This window comes from Lampris incognitus, chromosome 3, assembly GCF_029633865.1.
Source record: "Lampris incognitus isolate fLamInc1 chromosome 3, fLamInc1.hap2, whole genome shotgun sequence".
Classification (NCBI taxonomy): Eukaryota; Metazoa; Chordata; class Actinopteri; order Lampriformes; family Lampridae; genus Lampris; species Lampris incognitus.
This window is the reverse complement of record NC_079213.1, coordinates 105,804,128-105,812,043: the sequence shown is the minus strand read 5'-3', so window position 1 is coordinate 105,812,043 and position 7,916 is coordinate 105,804,128.

Genomic DNA, 7,916 nt, shown 5'->3' with positions numbered 1-7,916 from the left:
GCAATTTCCACGAGGTGTACATATCTTCCCTCCTCCGGTGTATCAAAAGTAGTATCAAAAGAGCCATTTTTGGCCCAAAAAAAAGAAAAAAAACTGTCTGGAGCTCCAGTTTCCTCCCACAGTCCAAAGACATGTAGGACAGGTTAATCGGCTGTATTAAATTCGCCTGGAGCAGCAGAAGTGCATGCTCTGGTGCTGGGCGATGCAGGCTGTAGTTACTCAATTCAGAGATGACACACCTAATACACAACACAGTGCTATTCAATGCAGACTAGTGGTAGTAGTTGAGAAGGGCGAGACCTCTGCCTCCTCTCCTCATTCCAAAGCAAAAATGTAATTGTTCCTGTTTTTAATTAAGGGAATGCTTTGGATTATTTCTATGTTGAGATGTCCATGATGCTGAAACTTTAAGTCCGAAATACATTGACGCAAACCAGCTTGAATCCTCGCTTCTTCTTTTTTTTAATCTTTTCTCTTTTATTCATTTATTTTTATTTTTTATAGGGTAGGGTCCCACATTAGCTCTTGAAACAGGCCCCCAGATGCTTCAGGCCACCTATCCACACACATGCATGTCCAAATGCAATATCAACCAGCTATTTCATACATAGAGGTGTTCCAAATTATATAGTCAGAATCCTTGTCTTCTGGTGTGCTCATCAGATTCAGTTTCAGGTTAAATGGGACACTGATGTGTCTGCCCCATTCCATGTAGGCAATGGGGTTCGCCAAGGTGGAATTTTGTCTGCTTTTTTGTTCAGCGTGTATATGGATGACCTGTCGAGACAGCCGAATGGGTGTAACACAGGCTGTCTTGTGGGTGACTGTCATCAACCACCTCATGTATGCTGATGATTTAGTTTTAGTTAGCCCATATAGTGCTGGACTTCAGCAGCTGCTGAAGATGTGCTCGCAGTATGGCGAAGAACATGACATTAAATATAACGCCAAAAAAAGTAATGTCATGATTGTCAGAACTAGAGAGGACAGGAAATCAAATGTTCCTGTGTTTCAGTTATCTGATAGTCCTCTCGATACATGCAAGGAAATAAAATATCTTGGACATGTCGTCTCTGATGATCTGACGGATGACAGAGATACATACCGACAATACTGTAAAATCTACGCCCAGGCTAATATGCTGCTCTGGAAGTTCTCCATGTGCTCTGTTGATGTCAAGTGTTCATTGTTTAGAGCCTATATAACACCTCTGTATACAGCTCATCTCTGGTCTTATTACAAGAAGAGGAGTATGCAGAGGCTCAGAGTAGTTTACAATGATGCTATGAGGTTGTTGCTTCATGTCCCCACTCCCCAGATGGCATTATTATTATATTTGGACGTTATGTGCAGTATGGCTGCACTGTTTAACTATAACCAGCAGGCTGTGTGGTGTCTACAGGAAGCTGTCTTTGATGATCTGGTATCGCATAAATCAAGTCATAGTGGCAAAATTTACCTAAAAAAGCATTAAAGCTATAGCAGAACCTTATGTAATATATGCAGCATGACTGATTATGACATTAATTGGACATTTGTTTTGTAGTGGCAGAAGTAGTAGTAGTATTTCTGCATTCAGTAAAACACCTTTTATGCAATGTAAGTCAATGTGAATGGTCTCGTGACATATTGGCAGTTTAAGCTTTTGTTAACTACCAGTACTACTACTTTCGGCTGCTCCCATTAGGGGTCGCCACAGCGGATCATTCTGTCCTCTGTCCACCTGCATGTCCTCCCTCACCACATCCATAAACCTCCTCTTTGGCCATCCTCTTTTCCTCTTCCCTGGCAGCTCCATATTCAGCATCCTTCTCTCAATATACCCAGCATCTCTCCTCCAATGTCCAAACCATCTCAATCTTGCCTCTCTTGCTTTGTCTCCAAACCATCCAACCTGACCTGTCCCTCTAATATACTCGTTCCTAATCCTTTCCTTATTCCATCTTTTGTTAAAATGTAACAAATTGATATCATCTGATATGCCAGTTTATTATGATAAATGAGCTGATATCCATTGCTTGAAAATCACTGTTTAATTTGGGGTCATTTTTCATTTGAAGCTCTAAATACCCCTGAGTTGGGAAAAGAGAAGCAGAGTTACCAATTTACTGTTAATTGTTTATGTAAACTGCTGCAATGGTGCAATTTATAAGAAAACAATCCTATTAAACTCAGCCAAATGAACAACAATGCTTTTGGATTTCCATTTAAAATACGGATAATGCTACTGAAATGATTAATGTTTGCAATTTAGCCAGTGTCCCGCACAGAACGGTTTGCTGCTCTACAGAGAATGAGATAGAGACAAAAATAACATTAAAGTAGAATTGGTCTAAACTGGAATTTTCCAATTTAGACGTGGACTTGGTGTCAAAGAGCTCAAAGCAATTAATGGAATCAGGACAGTCCCCGTGTGCACCAAAGCTTTCTGAGCTTTGATTTAATGTTGTGATTGCCAGAGAGATTATTCTTCACAATGCCGCTAGCCGCAGCTGCCTATACCTGCAGAGGGGCCCATCACTAAATCCATTATTCTCAGAGACACAGAGGTGGTTTTGGACAAACATTCTTAAAGGTCTTTGTACAAAGATCAGGGAGCAGTGTTCCATGAGCATGCTTCAACGATTACGGCGTAATTCCTGCTTCAAAATGGCTGTCAGGCTTTATTTTGTGAATCTGTGGGAGGTTGGTGCTTGAGGCTAATGGTCTGCAGGCTTTATGTGTTTGCCGGTAGCGTCCCCAGACAGCCGTGATGCGAAGGTTTTGAAAGCTAGAAAGCATAGTGTCCATCTGTCTGTCTACACTTCGGACAATCACATTTGTAGCCGACCTCTCTCCTGCCTTCCTCCTGAATGCGTCCACCATCTCTAACACAGATACAGGCAGATGAAATTTTCACGACCCAGCAAATGTAGGAAATGGACAACGGTGCATCTTTGAGCGACCAGGGACGGCTGCTGAAGAGCAGAGAAAGGTTGGCGGAGAGTAGAAATGCTTGTTTCCCCCTGATATCTTGATAAAGAGTCAGACTCGGAGAGTATGACTGAAACTTCCACTTTTACAAAAGAAATTGAGCAAGTATTGGACATTTAATGGGGGGGGGTTAATTTCTTTGGGGTTTCACAACATCCAGTGAGTGAAATGCTACGTGCGGTGCGTGCCCACTCAAGAAATCTAACACTTCACTTCCTGCGGCGTCTGAACAAGGCAAGTCTGCCCCACCCATCCTCATCAAATTCTACAGAGGCACCATAGAGAGCATTTTGACCAGCTGTATCAGTGTCTGGCATGGGCACTGCAAGGCCTCCGACCGCAAAGCCCTACAGTGGATAGTGAAGACAGCTGGAAAGATCATAGGAACTGCTCTTCCATCCATCCAGGCCATCTCTGACACACGGTGCACCCGGAAAGCTCTCAGCATTGTGAAGGACCCCACCCACCTTTCCGACATCCACTACACCCTCATACCATCTGGCAGGAGGTACCGGAGCATCCATGCCGCCTCCACCAGACTATGCAACAGTTTCATTCCTCAGGCTGTGAGGTTCCCCAGCCGCCTGAACACTTAGACCTTCCATAAAATGACTTTTTTTGCAGAGGTGTAAAAACCAGGTCCAGAAAGTAAAAGTCCAAACCATGTATTTGCTCCACTCATGCACTACACCAGCAGATTCTAGTCAACACCAATCCTCAACTACATAGGGAAAACTAGCTAATGAAATCAGCTGGTTTAGTAACATGGTTGGAGCACATACACGGTTTGGACATTTACTTTCTGGACCTGGTTTTTACACCTCTGCTTTTTTGACCTTCTTAGTCACTGTCCATGTCAGGTGTGCTTGTGATGTTTAGGTCTGTGAAGTAATTTTTGTTTTTAATGCCCTTTTTGTTTTTAATATTTATTGCGTGTTATTTGTTATGTGGCACTGAGGTCCATGTGAAACATAATTTTGTTCCCTTGTATGTACGAGACGTGCATATAAGGCGATGACAAATAAAAGCAGTGTAAGTCTAAGACAGTGAAAGCATAATTTAACCTTCTGAACTAGCAGAAAACCGGGGAGGAGGGGGCTCTTTCATTGATACACATAATACAAATAACTTTTCCTCGAGCTAGCACAACAATGCAGGATGTGTCCGCCTCACTTCACAAGAACTCCTTTCCTTTTAGTATTTCCTCTCCAAATTGACATTTCCATTTGGTTCAGTTTGTGGACTGGAAAAGTTGACCTTTTCCTGCAGACTACCACCGCTGATGGAATGGCCTTGGCTGTCGTGGCTCCTATTAACCCACAAGGCCCTGCTTCACAGGGGCATGCTGATGTTATGTCAGGATACAGAAGAAAAAAAACCATTGCAGGACTCTCACAGACCTTGCTCATCTCTTAACCATACAGGCGTGTGAGGTTAAATAAATGTTTCAGTGGGAACCGTAATGCAGATCAGTGAGGAAAGAGGAAGGCAGGAGTGAGGTCGGTCAAAGGAAGAGTGAAAGCATCTTGTCTGCTATGTTAACATGCCCAACAGGATGGGGGTATTATAAGTCAGTGACATTTTCATTAAGTCGTGAGGTAAATCCTCTCCTTACCACAGCACTTGGCATATACAGGTTTTGGGGTTTTTTTTCTTACACACTTCAGCTGAATGGCTGAAGCTGTAGGAGCAGGGCTTGAGGAGATGAATTAGATGGCGAAGAAAAGTGATTTGACTCGTTGAATAGTTGTCCTTGTTACCAAGTTGTTCTGCTGTTAATAATAGAAACAGATGCACATATGGAGTATTACGTGAAATAGAGGTTTGTCATAGAAGAAGAAGAAGAGGAGGAGGCTTGTCATGGGCCAGTTTTCAGATAAACAAATTCAGGTAAAAAAAATATCTGCCCATCTGTCAATTTGTGTAGCTATTATATATATATATATCTTCTTCTTTCTGCTTGTTCCCTGTTTCTCAGGGGTCACCACAGCGGGTTTGGTAGTTTCCATCGGTACCCTGTGAGGACACAGCATCGATGGCGGTCGTTGTTAACCTGGGCCTTGACCGATCCGGTATTGTCTTGTCATTCCGCATAATGATTTGGCAAAATTTTACGTCTGATGCCCTTCCTGACACAACCACTAACCTCATGGACCTAGGGTTGGACCCTTTTGTTGACTGGTAACATAGTCGCCCGTGATGCGGGCGACCCGGGTTCGCGTCCCGGCTGCGGCGGTTGCTGGCTGCCCCCCGAATTTGTGACAATACTATCCATCTGTCTATCTATCTATCTATCTATCGATATAGTATATATATATGTCCCCCTCACTCTTTTTCGGGTGGTGTGTGTCTTCCTCAAGCTCAGGTTCTCTACCAGAGGCCTGGGAGTTTGAGAGTTCTGTACAGTATCTTAGCTGTTCCTGGGACCACACTTTTCTGGACAGAGACCTCAGATGTTCCTGGAATCTGCTGGAGCCACGCTCCCAGTTTGGGGGTCATGGCCCTGAGTGTCTGAGTGTATATATACACTGACAGCAAAAAGGTCCTGGGTTCGAACCCAGGCTGTCCCAGGTTCTTTCTGTGTGGAGTTTGCATATTCTCCCCGTGCCTGCGTGGGTTTCCTCCCGGCATCAAAAGACATGCATGTTAGCTTAATACATTTACTCTGTACCCCTGACCAAGGCAATGACAAAAAACTGGAGTGTCCATGGGCGCTGCACGATGGCTGCCCACTGCTCCAAGTGTACATGGCTGCCAGTGTGTGTACAGAGGATGGGCTAAATGCAGAGAATGAATTTCATTGCATGTATGTACAGTGGCAATAAAAGTTTATTAATCTTCTATATGTCTTTGTGTGTGTGTGTGTGTGTGTGGGTGGGTGGGTGTGTGTGTATATCAATCTTGTTGAGCACATTTCCTATCATTGAGTGTTTCTTTGAACAAAGTTATTTATATATATATATGCACGTATATATGTATATATATATACACACACACATACACTGTTTATAATTTTAAACATATCTGGCAGATGTTCTCTCTGTTTTTCCTCCTTGGTCTCAAACACAATCGCCACATGAACTAGCAGGGGCAGAACCTTTCCCATCATCACACATGCCCTTGTGTTTAGACACAATTCTTGCCATGGTATCAGGGGAGAAGACCCGACATCAGCCCCACTTCAGAGGTTTTACTGAGCTATGTGTGATTGAACTGGCAAAAAGATGAAGTCATAGTTCAGACGTTGGCGTGAAGGGAATGTGGAAGTGTTGTCTTCATCGGAGGTTTTTCTTGCGACCTGGGCGTCGCGCTGCATTTGGGTGTAAGTCGCACACCTTGTGATGGGCAGGCGTAAAGCGAAACCTACACCCTAGTCCCTTAGCTCAGGGGTTCCCAATCTTTTTCATGCCGTGATCCATCTGTGGAGATTTTCTTTGGATGTGAACCCACCAAACAATTTGATATAGTAGAATAAATAATAAATTATCATTACCTGTCAAAAAATCAGTGCAGTATTCCTCTTTTCAGTCTTCAGCCATGGCCTACTAATGACCGAATGAAATGGACAAGGCAAGTCGACATTAAACATTATTTTAAATGAAATGTTGGCGTATAATTAAACCAATGCGTTGTTTTGCATTGACTCAAAAAGTGTTGGGCGCTTTTCTTTCCTTTCACTTTTTAATTTCATTAAAAAAATAAAGGTTTTTCACAGGTTATAATTACACGCCTAATTCAGTGTTGGGGACACAAAGTGCTTCTCTGTCTGGTTTGTCTAATTGGCTGGGTTCACCTCTGCTCATCTGTATGCCCGCACACCTCCACACAGCAACACCTCCACACCCGAACAGGCGTCTTCCTGGGTATTTCTTTCACCACAGGAGCTTCAGTTGGATTCGTAAGGACAAGTGAAGCAGGGGCGTCTTGACATTAGGTCTCAATAAGACGACAGAGAAATAGTACAATTCAGCACCGATTCTTTTTTTTCTTCTTAAAATCATGTTGTAAATGCAACTGAATTTTTTTTTTGTGTGCTTCACATTGAAAGAGCTGGAAAGACCTTGTGGCAGATGTCAATGTTTTAATTCTCATTTCGTCTTCCATTTTTGCTTTGAAAGACGGAATAATCCAGTAGTTATATATGCTGTGTACACTGAGAGCTGGATTTAGGGTTGGTTTATTTTTCTGTGATTCTTGCCCACAAGATTTATAAGAAATCGTGAAGACGGATCAACAAGGCACAACAAACCGGTGGAGAGAAAAATTCCTCAGTATTGAAAGTACAGCCCGGGCCGAGGCGTTGGTAGCCACAGCCAGTTACATTCCTTTGCCTTTCTCTCGTGTTTGTTGAATCAGTTTACATTGATCACATTGTTCACATTGTGTGAGAATTCACGTTTTGCAGCGGCCTCACCCAGTACCGGTGTGGGAAGATGGCAGCGCGAACTTAGGTTTGCGGCAGCCTCACCCAGTACTGTCCATGCAGTGTCTTTGTCCATGTCTGCATCGAAGTTTGCTTTGTCTTTATTTGATGGCAGGGAGAGCTTGGTATGCTGCGTCAGTTTGGCTCAGGTACCACGGCCCTGACCGGAGCTGTGCCCAAAGAGATAACGTCAAGGGAGGTCTGACAGGACACGGAAGCAGGGCAGGCTAAGCTAACTGCTAGCCTATGCAGACTGGCAGTTCCGATAACACTGAGGGCGGTCTGGCGGTGGCCTCGCCTAGTGTAGACTGTGTTTTAGTGTCATGTGGAGTGCGGGGAGGTGTGCTGAGGGTGTCTGGCTGGGAGAGCTGGCGTTGGATCGGCTGGGGGAGCCTGGTGTGCTGTGTCTGGTGGGCCCAGAGTCCACGGCCCTGCTGGAGCTGCGCCCAAGGAGGAAACACCGAGGGCGGTCTGACAGGATGCAGAAGCGGGGCAGGCTAAGCTAACTGCTAGCCTATGC